This window comes from Phocoena sinus, chromosome 21, assembly GCF_008692025.1.
Source record: "Phocoena sinus isolate mPhoSin1 chromosome 21, mPhoSin1.pri, whole genome shotgun sequence".
Classification (NCBI taxonomy): Eukaryota; Metazoa; Chordata; class Mammalia; order Artiodactyla; family Phocoenidae; genus Phocoena; species Phocoena sinus.
Genome location: NC_045783.1, coordinates 27,863,124 through 27,880,434, shown reverse-complemented (window position 1 = coordinate 27,880,434; position 17,311 = coordinate 27,863,124). Strand labels below are relative to the sequence as shown.

At 40.1% G+C, this 17,311-nt stretch overlaps 1 protein-coding gene and 1 pseudogene across 1 annotated transcript in view; both read right to left on the bottom strand.

The window, feature by feature from the left end:
- The window catches only part of UNC5D (unc-5 netrin receptor D), a 591,157-nt gene that overhangs the window by 378,896 nt on the left and 194,950 nt on the right, over window positions 1-17,311 (bottom strand). The gene's annotated exons all lie outside the window — the stretch shown is intronic.
- Window positions 4,826-4,920, bottom strand: LOC116746911 (annotated as a pseudogene).

The window sequence follows — 17,311 nt, the reverse complement described above, 5'->3', positions numbered from 1 at the left end:
TAACTTGCACAGAAAATTACTTCCTTCTATTTAACAAGTGGTCCGTGCCACTTTATTTTAAGCATAATTTATTATGACTATTATTATTTGAGATAAAGCACAACTTATAAATGATTTTTAAATTAAATATTACATTGTATTAAGTTTGGAAACCAAACGAACATTATAAAAATGTAGAGTGAAACTTAACTATGTACTACAGTCTCAAAAATAGTAAACCTGTTTTCAATATTTGATGTTTAGGGGTCTTGTACTTTATTCATAAAAAATCCTTTGGTATAAATTTGTAATGTTTGTGTGTTATTTCTAGATGATGACATAATAGAGATTTTAGGGTGTTATCTTCAAGCACTTCTTAACAAATAATCCATTATATTTACAGAGGCTTTATACCTCCCAAATGAAAAGCCAAACAATATAATTTTTACTATATTTTTCCTTCTACCATTATTTGCCAACAGCAAAAAAACCAAGTCTTGACATTTTAAAAGGTAGTTTTAAGGCAAATTCAAACAAAATATTAGGTTCTATAGTGACAAAAATTAAGATCAGTAGTTGTCATAGGCTGGGGCTGGGATTGGAATAGACAAAAAGTGATACCAAGAAACTTTCAGAGGTGATGGAAATGTTCTTTACTTGATTGTGGTGGTATCAAAACTCATCAAAGAGTACTCTTTAAATAGATATAGTTTATTGTACGTAAATTATACTGTGATAACATTGACAAAATGGGGAGAAATTTTTATTTTATAACGTGTAGAATAAGCTTATGAAACTCACTTCTCCAAGGAATATTTTCAACCTGAAAGGTTAAATAATAAAAAATCACAATGTCACAATAAAATAAATTCAGGAAAGGTTAAAGTTCAATACATTAGAGATACTGTGGCAAAAGTATCTAAAAATTTTGACATTGACATTGTAAATAACAATTGGGCTTGAATAAATTCACCTGGGTCATCACTACAGAGGCAAACACTAAGTTAGTAATACTCTATCCACTAAAGTATTTATATAGGAAGAACAGGTTACATGGAGAAAAATCTAATTAATTGCTCAATTTATAACCTCAGTTTATTTATTATGAAAAATCTATAGTTAAAAATCTCTGGTACAACACTTTTTGACCTCTTAATGCCACTAACCCCCACTACACCCTGTTCTGCATCATCAAAGAAGAAAGGGGGATACGGAGCTTTTGAAAAACACAGTCCATATTCATGCTGACAATCATCTATGATGTGTGTTTTATACAGTGTAAATGAAGCATAAAATAGCCAACAGATTTCACTTTCATTGCTACCATATTTTCCTTTTAACTAGCAAACTGGGGCAAAGAGATGGATTTACTACAGTTTAGCAACATCTCCCGTTCTCTCAGTGACTAATCAATTACCATATTAGATTCCTTTGTAAATTGCCTACTTTTCCAGTGATTATTTACTGCTTATTTGAAGGCACTAAAGCCTTTAACAAAAAGTTAAAATGGTCAGGAGAGTAGCCACTATCTCCCCAGTGAGGGTTGGTTTCTGCAGTTGTTGTTTTTCATGAGTGAGATACTTCCTCACTACTACAGATTTTTGTTTTGTTTTGTGTTGCCCAAGTTAAGCGATGTTAGAAAACTGATAGCTGAGTCCTTGATGATCAAGGTTTCAACAGTAACTTGTTAACTGACCTCAGGCATCCAATGAGATACATGGATATCCAACAAAAATTTACTCTGTGTGTGTGTGTGTGTGTGGTCTATATGTGCGTGCATGTCATAGTTTCTGAACACCAGCGTGTTTTCCTTATACTGAACAACAGAAAATGTGTCCTAAGTGGGGCGCAAACGTGCCAGGAAGAAGCACCATCCATTATTCTGCAAGAAGTAGGATTAAAAATATGATGTGACATACCTTTGGGTCCCTCAGTCTAGTGTCAGTGAATAAGGAGGAAACCATATAAGCAAGTTTCTCAGCATATCATGCCATGGGATTCTGGACTATCCATCCTCAGTTCCACCTGAGAACTACACTTCATTTATCTACATCCAATATTGAGCTTCCAGAAAAGATTTAGTTTGAAAAACAAGTTGGCTGTTGAAAGTGTTTGTAAACTACAATTCCATGATACACTCACCAGACCCAGGGTACCCATGAGTTTTAGATGCATAGGTTTTAAGTTGCCCTGGCATAGAGTGCCTTGCAATTTTATTAGCAGGAAAGGGCAAATGTATCCCAGAAGCCTGTGACTCATGAATGAGCATTCCAGAGAAAACACTGGTTTGATCAATTTGACTTCATACTGGAGATTATCAGTGAGGGCAAAATTGTCAAAGAGAACCAAGAATAAATTAATCCAGCCTGGTCAGTATACAAGAAAGGACAGGGGTTAGGAAAGCATAGTGCAGGAAGAGCCTCAATGAAATAATGACATAAACAATTTCTCCCCTGTCTACCCACATTTCATCACTATTATATCTAACATCCCACTCTTCAAAGAGCAGCATATGCCAAGGGGGAGGGATGGAGTGGGAGTTTGGGATTAGCAGGTGCAAACTATTATACAGAGACTAGATAAACAACAAGGTCCTACTGTACACCACAGGGAACTATATTCAATATCCTGTGATAAACCATAATGAACTGAATCACTGTGCTGTACAGCAGAAATTAACACAACATTGTAAATCAACTATACTTGAATAAAATAAATTTTTTTTTAAAGAAGAGCAGCATAAATCCCTTTGTCTCTCAGGGCTGATGGTGGACAAAGATATCCAGCTCTGTCATCCATCCTGCTAAAAAAGATGAGAGGTTCTTTGATGATAAAAGCATTTCAGCAAGTAGAATTTAACACACAATACAGTGGTAGGCTGAAAAATCCCTGGACTTCTCATTCTGTTTACTGACTGGGTGGATGATACCTGAGGTAGCCACAGGTGGGTTTTTAGAGATCCATGTTCACCCATGCATGTACATGTATGTGTGTACTCACCTATGTATATATGAACATCCACTAGAAGAGAAAGAAGGGACTTAGGGAAGCAGACGAGAGAACCAGGCACTGAATCCCAAGCATGCCAGCATCTCTTTATATGTAGCTGCATCTAGCGGTCTTGACAGAATAATTCAGAAATGAAAAAACAAGAAAAACAAACCTTGAAATCTACATACTCTCTCCAGCTGGAGCTGGATAACTGCCAATTCTACCATAAGCTGCTTTGTCAATGCAAGAGGAATAAAGCAGGGAAGATGTATTTCATCTTTAGTGGAGCCACTTGACTGTAAGAATCAACTCGTCCATCATGTTCCATCACTGAGAAATTTAGTAAACAGTAGCAGAATAAAGAGTCGATAAATGGGCTTGCATAATACCTTGGCTTTTACTTGCTGTGCTTTTAATTTGGTAAATAAATGCCTTCCATTGGGTGCGCACCCTAGAGGCCAGGCAATGATGTGGATTAAGTAGTCTGTTGGCTCTGCACAGTGGAATGCATCTCAGAGGTCTAACTCACTATAATGGCTTTGGACCATTCAGCCGAAATCTCCCTGCTGTTTAATTTCAAACACTAAAAAGGGGCATGCAGGGGCAACAAGACTCAGAAGTTAAAAATACCACTTTTTAATAGTTTTAAGTCTGCTCCCTGTACAAGAAAGAGATAGATGCCTACAAGGTAAGAATACAAGCATATAGATGCTTACAGAAGACCTTCAGAGCATAGTTTACTTATTATATTAAGTTAACCTGAAAACAAGTCTGCTAGTGTAATACCAGAAAGCAATATTTAGCAAAGGAAAGATCCCACTGTTCTCCTACTTGGTTTCACAAAAGTAATGCAAGAAGTTTTCTGCACGATTATTTTCTACATTGTGAATTCTACGATCACTCAGAGGAGAAAAGAAAGCCTTCACAGAGGTTTCCGTTGCTCCTTTATTTTCCTTATTTCATCCATATTTTGTGAATCTGTGCTGGTTAGATTATATTTAAAGTATCACATTTTTTTTTTAACCCTTCCCCCTCCCAGTGTCCTCAAGTCCATTCGCTACATCTGCGTCTTTGTTCCTGTCCTGCCTCTAGGTTCTTCAGAACCATTTTTTTTTAGATTCTATATATATGTGTTAGCATACAGTATTTGTTTTTCTGACTTACTTCACTCTGTCTTACAGTCTCTGGGTCCATCCACCTCACTACAAATAACTCAATTTCATTTCTTTTTATGGCTCAGGAATATTCCATTGTATATATGTGCCACATCTTCTTTATCTTTTCATCTGTCGGTGGACACTTAGGTTGCTTCCATGTCCTGGCCATTGTAAATAGAGCTGCAGTGAACATTGTGGTACATGACTTTTTGAATTATGGTTTTCTCAGGGTATATGCCCAGTAGTGGGATTGCTGGGTCATATGGAAGTTCTATTTTTAGTTTTTTAAGGAACCTCCATACTGTTCTCCATAGTGGCTGTATCATTTACATTCCCACCAACAGTGCAAGAGGGTTCACTTTTCTCCAAACCCTCTCCAGAATTTATTGTTTGTAGATTTTTTGATGATGGCCATTCTGACTGGTGTGAGGTGATACCTCATTGCAGTTTTGATTTGCATTTCTCTAATGATTAGTGATGTTGAGCATCCTTTCATGTGTTTGTTGGCAATCTGTATATCTTCTTTGCAGAAATGTCTGTTTAGGTCTTCTGCCCATTTTTGGATTGGGTTGTTTGTTTTTTTGATTTTGAGCTGCATGAGCTGCTTGTAAATTTTGGAGATTAATCCTTTGTCAATTGCTTCATTACAAATATTTTCTCCCATTCGGAAGGTTGTCTTTTCGTCTTGTTTATGTTTAAAAAATATGGAACGCTCCACGGATTTGCGTGTCATACTCGCACAGGGGCCATGCTAATTAAAGTATCACATTTAATATATAGTCCTTGAAGTCCATTCAGAGGAAAGTAAAGAAACTTAGAACCATGTTTTCTGAGGAACACTTGAAAGAACTCAGAATCACTCAATCTAAAAAGAAAAGGCAGGTGGAATATATTGATGGAAGTGGGAGTGTCATGGCCAAAATCCTTATTTTCAAATACTTGAAGGGTTGTCATGTTTAGATGTTTTCAAAGGGTAGAAGTTACAGAAATAAATATTTCAGTTAAATTAAAGGGGAAAATGAGCCGTTTAGACATGAAATGGACTGGCTTAGGAGGTGGTGAAATTCCTATCATTGGTGTTGCTAAAAAATAAACTAGAGGATTAAATGTCAGGATATTCAAAAGGATGTGCAAAAATCGTATTAGAGGTTAACTAAATGGTTTTGAGGTCTCTTCCAACCCTGAGAGGGTTAGAAAACAGGTCATGGTAATGTCACCAGAAAGCAAATCTTCACAAGCACACAGCCTGCCCATCTAAACTCTCTGAAGTGGGGAGCAGGGGAAGGGGTAGAAGAAAAGGAAGCCGATGACTAGAAAAGTAGTCAATAGGAGGAATTCAACTGGTTCTGAGGCAGAAGAATCAGAGCCCTAGAGAAACGCACTGTCCTTGAGCAAGTCATTCTGACCTTCTCAAGCACAGTCTTGTTCAAATTTCTATAAACACTTACTTAACTCACGGGCATGCTGGGTAGCTTACCATAATCCTGAGGTGACATGGTATACAGAGCACAGCAGTGTTTTAACCTGGGGGTCTCCGAGTGTATATACATCAGCATTTACCACATTTTGTGGCTGGATAAACAGAAGCACCAAGAAGCTTAAAAGCGTAGCTAAAAGAATAATGCATTTAGCCAGGGGCTGAAACAGAACCTTCCCAGATTTCTGCCTTTTTACTGACTGTTGCGACACAGAGAGTTAAACAAGTAATGGGCATCCAAGGGGGCAGAAGACAGAGTGAAGACAACTTCCCCGGCACTCACCTCTGCTAGAAGAGGGGCAGTTTCAACTCTGTACTTGACCACCCACACTCTAAACAAATAGCCCCTTGGGACTTCCCTGGCAGTCCAGTGGTTAAGACTCCGCACTTCCATTGCAGGGGGCGCGGGTTCGATCCCTGGTCGGGGAACTAAGATTCCACATGCCTCACGGTGCAGCCCACCCCCCCAAAAATAGCCCCACTAACCACTATCCCACAACCAAGGGTTAAATGGAGAGAAAAAGTTAGCACTCCTATAAAATTCACTGTTTAAGTTACAGCAGCTAATACGTCAATCCCTTGCTTAATATAAAAACAAATTTGTTATCTGCTGAGTTAAAAAAAAGAGCAGTTAGAGTGGGGGAGAGGCGTGAGGCCTAAGCCCCCCTCAGGAGGCTCACGTGCGAAGCTGAACCTGAACGTCACTGCCAAAATCACGCACAGAACTTCGTAAACAGATGCTGAGACCTCACCCCAGGCTTACCAAGTCAAAGCCTCTACAAATGGGGTCTAGGAAAGCTTATTTTGTAAAAGCTTTATAGATGATTTTGCAGCTCACACAAGAATCCCGGGGTTTGTATCTCATTCCTAGACAGATACCCTAGGTCTGACAGGTCCAATGTGGTAGCCACATGAGTTACTGAGCCTTTGAAACATGTTAATCCAAACTGAAATGTGTTGTACATGTGAAAGACACACCAGAGTCCCCAAACTCAGTACTAAAGAGATTGTAAAAGATTGACTGCATGTTGAAGCGATAATAATATTTTGGATATATCCTGTCAAATAAAAGATATCATTAAAATTACTTCCTCTTATTCCTTTTTATTTTTTAATGGGGTAAATAAAAAATTAAATATATGACACTGATACTGTATTAATTACCTAGTTATATAGGTGCTGTATTAATTATCTCTTACATTCCTATAGACTTTTGCATTTTCAAAGTGTGTGCTTTGCCATCCACTGTCTCACTTGCCACATTATCCATACAAAAGCTCAACCAAAGGAAATCACTCAAGCTCACTCAGAACTACTATTCTCTTTATTAACTTCTTTCAGTTTATAAATCCCTTGCTGCTATCTTATGTCCTAACTGACTCCAGCTCGAGCTCTTTAGTTTCAATTAAAGCCAACAGCAGTCACCCTTCATACTTCTGTAGAAAAGATGCTACCTAGTTTTCCATCCTTCAGGAGATATTTTCCAATGGCTGTATCTTCAAAATATGGCACCTATTAAAAATCAGTCATAATTACTAATCTGGCGACCAACCGTTACTTGCCTGAAGTGGTGTTAGCTCAAGTATTTGTCACCTTCCTATGTATTGTACCCAATCATTGACAATTTGAGTCAATTTCTATGCCCATGGGTCTACTAATCAACAGAAGGAAAGAAATAAGTCATATGGTTTCTAACCTGAATGAAGAAGACCTCTGCTCGTATGTGTAAGAGATGATCTCTATCATCTAGAGTAGGAGCAGTGACAAGATGGGGAGAGAGAGGACATTTCAGAGAGAAGAAATGTTAAAGAGGGAAGGTCAGCGGGCTGCTGTGATAATGGCATCTGTAGGGCACGACATAACCAGCCTGGCTCCTGTGAATGTACTTAAAGACACACAAGCAGTGACAGTGGTTCGTGTGTGTGTGTGTGTGTGTGTGTGTGTGTATCAGTACAGTCGGAGGCGGTGCCCTGCTCAGTACAACCACCTTATACGTTCTTGCATCACCAACTGAACTATAAGCACAGGTCTCCATGCAGGTGGAATTACCTCCTGCCATAAAAGTGACCAAACCACCAAACCACTGGCTAAGTCACACTGCAGCTGCTTCTCAGAAGCAAAAGTATCATTCATTTCCACTTGATGGAGGTCAGTTTTTTTTGGCCGTGTCACAGCATGCGGGATCTTACATCCCCGACCAGGGATCGAACCCGTGCCCCCTGCAGTGGAAGTGCAGAGTCTTAACCACTAGACCGTCAGGGAAGTCCTGGAGGTCAGCACTGAAGGAAGAGTGACAAGACCTGGATTGCAGCACCAGCCATTCAAATAGTAACCGTATAATCCAAAGCAAGCCACTAAAACATGGAAGCTTTGTGTCCACCTCGTGGGATATTTATTTGAGAGCCTCAAATAAGACATTTGCACTCTTCACCACTTTAATTTCCTAGGATCACAGCACAGCAGACGTGAAGGAGCATGGACATTGGAGGTAAACAAGTAAATCATAAATCACTGCTTCTCAGTCTCGGTTCCCAAACTTCAAAAGAGAGAAAACGCCATGTAACTCATGTAGTTATGCAAATTAAATGCTACCATTTGTATAAAGCATCTGGCACATAGTATGCACTCAATAAATAACAGGGCTCTTCTTCCTATTATTATTATTCCAAGCCGCATCCAAATATATATGCACACAAAATTAGCATTGGTTTTAGTCAAATATGAACAAATAATTATCTGTGTGCCTATATACTGAAATTCATAGGGAAGCAGAATGGCAACGTTCATGGGAGCATCTGTCACTGTATATTATGGAGGCGATTCTTCCATTTGTGAGTGATAGAGTCCAATGAGTGGTCTCCCACTAGACATGGCAACTAAGTTGCTAGACCGTCACTAACAATGGAAGATTGGTTCTTTAGAGAACAGTCAAGCCCCCGCTCACATCAGGACCACTTTGAACACCCTCAGTTCAGCAAAACAAAGAGTAACTGAGAGAATGGTCTCCCGATGAAACTCAGTCCGCTCCAAGTTCTTTCTAAGCATGACACGTCTTTATGAGACATTCTTCTGTTCTGCCATTTCCACAGAGTTCTAATAACAGCGGCCCAACTGCAGCCAGCACTGTGTGTCACACACTCACGGGAAAGGGGCCATATTGAGATCTGTCATAACTGGCGGTAACTTGGAGAGTGTAAGGGCATGGGTCGCTATACTCGAAACAGCTCCGACAATCCTGGTGCATATACACTCAACCACACACAGATAACCACTGCAAAGGTAAAAGAACCAGAAAGGCAATGTTGCAAAAGTGTTCTTTTAGTGGACATGAAGAAGGCAGAAGGTACATTACCCTGTTCAAAGTTTGATTTTTATCTTGTATCTTCCAGGGGTCTTCAATGAAAATTTCTTAATTCAGAAAGGCCCACTACATAGATAGGTAGAGAGAGATATATATATGCCAAGTTTAAATCTTCTTTTTCACCATTTTAAAAGCTAAATGATGGTATAAAGAAAAGTTTAGTCAAAAGTGATCTAAAACTGAAGGGCAGGGTTATATACATATATGTGTATATCTGATAAATAAATCTTTTTGGCTGTAAAAATACATGCTTATAAGAAACGAATAACTCAATCAATATTGAAGCGTATAAATTACAACACTAGTGTGTATACAAAGCTGCTGCCAAGTAACAAATGGATAAATGACAAAAAATTCTCAGTCTGAAAGCATAATTTAAAAGTCTCTAAAAGCAGGAGAGGTACTCATTCTATGAATTGCTTCAGTAGGGATCTGATGTATATTTGTCAACAAAGTGCCTTCCTTCCTAAACCCTATTTATTCCCCAATACTAGGAATTCCCTTCTCCCCTTTCCAGTACAGTTATTAGGTGAGGTTTTGAGGCCAATGTCACAGCTGACTCTCCAGGCAAGGCTGGCAGATCGGGGGCAAGTCTCCCCTCCCAGTACAGAGGGGCGGAGGATACTGCATTTCAGCTTGTGCCGTTTCAGATGTACCAAGAGGCCATGCTTGGTCCCCAAAGGCCACGGCTCTCTCACCTACTCCTATCGTGCTTCTGAGAGAAGAAAACACTGAGGCACACTCAGATTAATGTCATAACCTTTCCTGAGAGCAAACTTTGCCCGGGGGGGGGGGGGGGTGGGGGGGGTGGGGCCGGGTGAAGTAGCGCTTGGCGGCAAATAGTCCCTAGATGGGGGGTGAAGAGGGACACAACATAGGTGGGAAAACGGGGCACTTTATACCTTCACAATGTAGCCTAGACCCAGCCTTGCAAAGAAAGATAGCAGGGACCAAGTTATGACTTAAGTTAGTCTCGGGTAATTCCACAACAAAGGAGTCACACATCATTTCTTTTTTCTCTTTTTTCTTTTTTCTTTTTTTTTTTTTGCTGTACGCGGGCCTTTCACTGCTATGGTCTCTCCCGTTGCGGAGCACAGGCCCCGGACGCGCAGGCTCAGCAGCCATGGCTCATGGGCCCAGCCGCTCCGCGGCACGTGGGATCCTCCCAGACCGGGGCACGAACCCGTGTCCCCTGCATCGGCAGGTGGACTCTCAACCACTGCGCCACCAGGGAAGCCCCTGCTAGTCTATTCTTGAGTTGTGGCTTCTACTGACTCCAGACTAATTGTACTCAAATTGATGGAGCCAACAGACACTTCATCCTGGGTTCCATTTTCACATCTTGCTTTAAGATATACCACGAGGCAGCTGGTACAGTACCATATTGGCAACTAGCTTTCTGAACAGCCAGAAGGGCCTAAGTGCAGGCGAAAGAAATAGGAAGAGAAGATGCTGTGTCAGTTGATTGTAATGAGAAGTTTCCTAGGAGGTCAGATCTTCTTCAATCTCCAGTCAAGAGGATATGTGTGAGTTACTCACCAGGTTTGTGAATGCTAGTAAATTATACACATATTAATAAAAACTGTACAGCTTTTACAAGGGGGTTCTTTAATTTCAAATTCTTTTCTTATAGAAAAAAAAAGAGGAAAAGGAAAAATATAGTTGCTCAAGTGATCCTTCATTAGCTGGCCACAAAGATGCAAAAGATTCCTCCCGGCAGGAAGTCCAGTCAGCTGTTTAATTGGCATGACTTGTGACATTGGAGCGTCCCAGCTACACAGAAATCCACAGGTGATTTGTATCATCCTCACTGCAAGGCAGTGATGCTGCTTAAGTGCAGGGGTTTAAAAGTAGGTGCTAATGAGCCAGTTGTTTTACTTGAGGCTGTATTTTGGGAACCATGCAGAGCTGTGAATTCTTCTACTAACGAGTGATTCTTGAAGATTTCTGGCTGCTTCTGCCACTGCACCCAAACAGGGGATGGTTCAGATTTTCAAAGTCCCAATGCCTAGCAGAAGTCAGTAACCATCCCATGGGTTTTCAGACTGTGCCCACACAAAACTTACTTGCAAAGCACAAATAGAGTCACAGATGCAGAAAACAAACTTACGGTTACCAAGGGGGGAAGGAGGGGTGGAATGTATTGGAAGATTGGGACTGACATATATACACTATTATATACAAAATAGATAACTTACTGGAGAACGGACTTGAGAATATGGGGAGGGGGAAGGGTGAGCTGTGACAGGGTGAGAAAGAGTCATGGATATATACACACTAACAAACATAAGGTAGATAGTGGGAAGCAGCCGCATAGCACAGGGATATCGGCTTGGTGCTTTGTGACCTCCTGGAGGAGTGGGATAGGGAGGGTGGGAGGGAGGGAGACGCAAGAGGGAAGAGAGATGGGAACATATGTATATGTATAACTGATTCACTTTGTTATAAAGCAGAAACTAACACACCATTGTAAAGCAATTATACCCCAATAAAGATGTTAAAAAAAAAATAGATAACTAACGAGAACCTACTGTATAGCACAAGGAGCTCTACTCAGCGCTCTGTGGTGACCTAAATAGGAAGGAAATCTACAGAAGAGTGGATGTATGTATATCCACTATATATAGTGGGTATATGATTCACTTTGCTGTACAGCAGAAACTAACTCAACATCCTAAAGCAACTATACTCCAATAAAAATTAATAAAAAATTAAATAAATAAAATACAACAAAAGAAAAAATATGAAAATATTAACACCTGTGCACCTTCATCCTTCCAACCTTCCAAATACTTCCTTGACTCAACCACGAAAGTTCTAGGAATGTGTGTTCAACAGTTTTGAACACCACTTTTAAGACACTGTAGAGACGGAGGGAAGAGTTGAACATTCCAGAGTCTGCTGGTGAGACTACGCCTATTTACCATGTTAGCTTTATGTAGAACCTGATACTATTAATGAGATATGGAATGGCAATGGGGCGGGGCTTTCCTTCCAATCACTTTCCACTTTTTCTTGGTTTTTTTGGTTTGTTTGTCGGCCTCACAATCAGAAATCCTGAGCAGACTGTGAATGGCATTCTGACAGATATTCTGAAGACAGGAGACAATATGCTTTTAGCATCTGTCCAATTCAACACAAGTACTTCTGTGTTCAATCAGCCTGTAATGGGGGTCTACAGCATGTGGAAAAGCCGGACTGCAATACAGGCTTTAGAATCATCATTAATGTATATTGAAATGAACAATATGCCCCAAATGCCTTTACATGTCAAGTATGAAACCAGCTTCTAGCCCCTGCAGATGGAACAAAAATGAAATGAAACGCTGGCAGCGACTCTCCAGCCCTGGGAGGGAACAGGTTGAATCTCTGAGAACAACTGCTCCCCGGAGGCTGCGAGATTGCAGTTAGCAAACCAAGGGAGGCCGAGGTGACTACAATAAACCTCTGAGATTAGTTCTGAACACCACTGATGTGGGCCCTGGGCAGGGAGAGGCAAAAGGAACAGGACAGACTTTTTTTTTTAATTAAATAAAAATAATATGTAACAGCAATTAGCTTTAAAGTGGTTTGATCCCCAACTCTGTTTTCAAAACTCGGCACTCAACCCTGCAGCAGGCTGGGCACCTGGAAAGAGGAAAGCTCAGGGCTTTCAAAAAGAAATGAATGCGCTCACCTGATTGACACTACCTCACCTAAGCGGTGTTCAGTGGAGTTGGAAATGCGCATAGTTAAAATCCAGCAGTCAGAGTCAAAAGTCCCATACAGCGCGACACAAATACTCTGCCTTGGACATTCTCACATCTGTGACTCTGGGATAATGATTCTTTTGTTGGATGGCTTAGAAATATAGAAGCAGAAACATGCCCGGGATGTCTCTTTGGCAAAATCACTTTTAAAATGAAGAGACAGTTTCCATTTCAACAGGGAAATTCAATAACCAAGAGGTGAACATATGTCATAATAAATAAGCAAATGAAAAGGCATTAGCATGTTTAACACTTAGACTCATGTCATTTAAAAAAAAATCTCTATGTTTGACTTGTTACTTCAAGAAAAATAAGAAGGGTTGATTCATTCTATGTTATATTGCTTTCCTGCACAGCTTTTTTTCCCAAATGTTTCTGTTGGTGAAAATAAATCATTTGTACAGTCCACTCCTGAGCCACATCAATCCTACTTAAAATGTATATCCAAACCTAATACAAATCCCCAAACTCATTTTTTTTTGCGGTATGTGGGGCTCTCACTGCTGTGGCCCCTCCCATCGCGGAGCACAGGCTCTGGACGCGCAGGCCCAGTGGCCATGGCTCACGTACCCAGCCACTCCGCGGCACGTGGGATGCTCCCGGACAGGGGCACGAACGCGCGTCCCGTGCATCGGCAGGCCGACTCTCAACCACTGAGCCACCAGGGAAGCCCCCCAAACGCATTTTGCCCCACTGAATCTGATGTCAAAATCAGCTGGCACGTCTGCCGAGTTCTGGATATTAACTCCCAATCGCAGATCCTACATTCAAACAGTTCATTTTAAAGAACCCTCAAATGGTCAAGTTCCATCTCGATAATCGTGGACTTTAAAAACTATACAATTATATACCACATCTTCTGTTGATGGGCACTTGGGTTGCTTCCATATCTTGGCTATTGTAAATAGTGCTGCTATGAACATGGGGGTGCATCTGTCTTTTCAAATTAGTGTTTTTATTTTTTCCAGATATACACCCAGGGGTGGAATTGTTGGGTCATAGGGCAGTTCCATTTTTAGTTTTAACAGGAGCCTCCATACTGTTTTCCACGATGGCTGCACGAATGTGACTCACAGACATAGAATACAAACTGGTTACCAATGGGGAGAAAGAAGTCAGAGGGAGAAATCAGGGGTATGGGGTGAACAGATACAAACTACTATACATAAAATAGAGAAGCAGTAAGGAGTTACTGTATCACATAGGGAATTATACCCATTATCTTGTAATAACCTATAATGGAATATAATCAGCAAAAATACTGAATCACTATGCTGTACACGTGAAATTAACACAATACTGTAAAGCAACTATACTTTAATAATTTTTTTAAAACTCACTCTAAAACCTGTACAATCATTGTTATATATTCATCTGCTGCCTTTCAGATGAAGGTTGCCTACAACTGAGACAAACCTGTATATGGCAGGTCATCATTTGTAAATGAGGTCAAGCACGTTTTCTTCTCTCCCAGTTGGAAACTCACAAGAGTTACTTCGGACCTGATTCTTATTACGACAAACGAAATGTCATAAACTCAAATACTTGCTAAAACACAAAGCTAAACCCAGTGAGGCCACCTGTATTTTCTTCTGGCATTTATCCTGATTAGAAATTTGGAGGGCCATCATCAACTTTCCCTCTTACGGCTAACTGCTAATTTTTTGTATTTACATTGTCCAGGCCTTTATAGATCAACGTGCTTATGAAACACTGATTAAAGCAAATGCCACGTTCAAATGTGCTCTCAATTAGTCATTTTTAAGCACAAACAAAAAAGTCAGTAGAGTACGATACAAAGATAATTTTTTTTTGGCTGGGCTGCCTGCTTTTTTATCTTACTCTCTGCATTTCCTTTCTGTCCTAAAATCTGGTTCTCTTTTTCTGATTTAGTGATTAATTTAACGATGGAGCCAGCAGGTGCAACCCCTAGACCAAATCAATCTTCCTATGGTTATGCCTGAGCCTTCTTGGTACCCTGGAATCTCACATCATATAAGGGTGATGGCAACAGCAATGGCGGTAACAAAACTCCACTCTGTTAAGTACTTTGCAGTTTGCAAGATGCATTCCCAGAGGAAATCAAACCCAAATCTTTTAACATAAGCTCAGGTGTCTTCCTATTCCATTGCTGTTCACTTTTTTGATCCATAAAACAATTCCAAATTTGATGTAGCTTACACAGTTGATTATTTTTTCTTCTTTATAAATATGCGTGGAATAGTTGAAGCTTTCTTAAACCTGGGGATTGCTGGCTTTTGGTGGGGGGGGGGGTTGGCTGCTCTATGTGGCATGCAGGATCTCAGTTCCTTGACCAGGGATCGAACCCACACCCCCTGTAGTGGAAGCGTGGAGTCTTAACCACTGGACCACCAAGGAAGTCCTTGCCTACACAGTTGAGATTAAGAAAGTGGGGGGCATAGAGGGAGAGCTATCATGGCCTTTGAGACTAGTGATGTATCTTCTGAAATACTTAATGCTGAAATGGTATAACTAAAAGTGGACACAAAAATCCGGGGAGTAGCACAAACAGCTGATGATTGGAAATTCAAAATAACGACCTAGATAATTCTCCAGTAGCAAGTGAGAGGGTGCTGCATGCGTTCTCCATGATCAACAGGTAAGAGAAGTATATAGCTGCCTAGCCGAAAAGGAGCCAGATGGAGAATATTCAAGAAAGCGAACAGTGATTGCTTTGGGAGGTTAGGGAAAACTAAGTGGCCGGGGAACAGGAGAGAGGGAGACTTTCTCCTCTCTGCTAACCTTGAACAGATTTTAAATAATTCATGATGTGCATTTGTTGTTTATTTAATACATAAATAAATAAAATTAAAAGGAAAAAATAAATAAGTCAGATGGATTGCATGGTCAAAGAGGGTTTGGGAATTTACTTTTCAACCCTGATTTCACATCAGAATCACCTAGTAATATTGAGTCACTTGACTATCCATTTAGAAGAAAAATAAAGCAAGATCCTGAAGTTTGTCAGACCGTAAACCTATACAATTATGTCAAGATCAATTACAGACTTAGAAACAAAAACGAACTGTAAAACTATCAGCAGAAAATCTAAAATAATTTTTGTAATGATATTGGGAGAAGCAAAATTTTTCTAAGCAGAACATCTCAGATAACTTTTTGTTTTAATACACTCATCTGAATCCCAGACCTTCCCTTCCCCAAACAAAATTTTGATTTCGTTGGTCTGAGATGAGGCCTAGACATATGTTCCTTGAAGAAATTCCTGGCATAAATTGGATTCACAGTCCTAGTTGAGTTCCATAAACTGCACTGTGGCACTTTATTAGAGGGCATTTTCTAATAAGTGACAAGAGATAGAGAAAAATAATGAGTCTTCCTGTTCAGGGCCCAGTGCATGTTTCCATGTTCACTACTGAGATTGAAAAAGAGATCAAGTTTATTATGATTTGGAAAACTGACTCTTAGGGAGTTGGAGGAAAACTAGGAATAAATGAAACAACCAGTGTGATGGACAAGAGAATTTCTTCAAAAGTAAGAGTTTGCACGTCTCCATCCAGGCCAGAGCTTGCATGTCTTTGGTAAGATGGGACAAACAAAACAATGTATTATTTTTCAAGAAGCTCAACTTCCTCTGCAATTATGGTCATTTTAAAGTTTGGGTTCTTAAATCCCTTTTTAAAAAAGAAATCTGAATGATAGTAACTCATAATGTTTGTTTTCATTCTAGAGTTTTAGGTTGGTAAATAAGGAGTTGGAAGACCTCCATCAGATTCACAGCTAGGCTAGAAGATCTTTTAAATATGACAAATGAAGACTGTAAGAAGGATATAGAATATATCAAAGGTAGAAAAACAAGGCTACACTTTGAGAATATATGCAGATATCATGTGTTATAGCTACATGACAACAAAGTAATCACCATAACTTCTAAACTTTAATGACAACTAAAGTCCTGTACTAAGAAATGGAAGGGGTTCAGAATAAGCTTCCCCCAGAAGTGCCACTTTGGCATGTGGATTATTTTGACTTGAAGACAATTAAGGCTCAGAAGACTCAGGAAGAGCTTTTTGCCTCCCTTTAACTGCCTAAAAGAGTTTAGACAGGGGAACTGGTCCAGGAAGAGTTATCACCAGTGATAACTACAAAGACTGTGAGCTAGGTGTGGTGCATCAGTAGAGCTCACAGGGCCTGTTTGTTCAAATTTCTCCGAGTCCCACGGTCTCTACAGGGCATGGCAAACATCTGCATCTCCACGTGAACTGCCTTCCTCCCCCTCTGAAGGCCCAAACCCCTGCCCCCTTCTTAGCTCAGGATGGCATATAAGCCTCAACTGCCAAGACTGCCTGTGGGTCTCAGATTCTTATGGAGCTCCTATACTTATGTAATTGAATTTGTCTTTCTCCTGCTAATCTGTCTTAAATCAATTTAATTATTACACCTGCCAAAAGAAGCTAGAAGGATAGAGGAAAAATGTTTCCTCCCCTATAACATACAACATACATATTCAAGAGGACACGAAGAAGACATAAGACACAGTTACCGCCATTGAGTAACTCAGAATCACAATTTCATCAAAGGTTCTTGGATTTCTTTTGGATTTCCACTGGAATCTTTA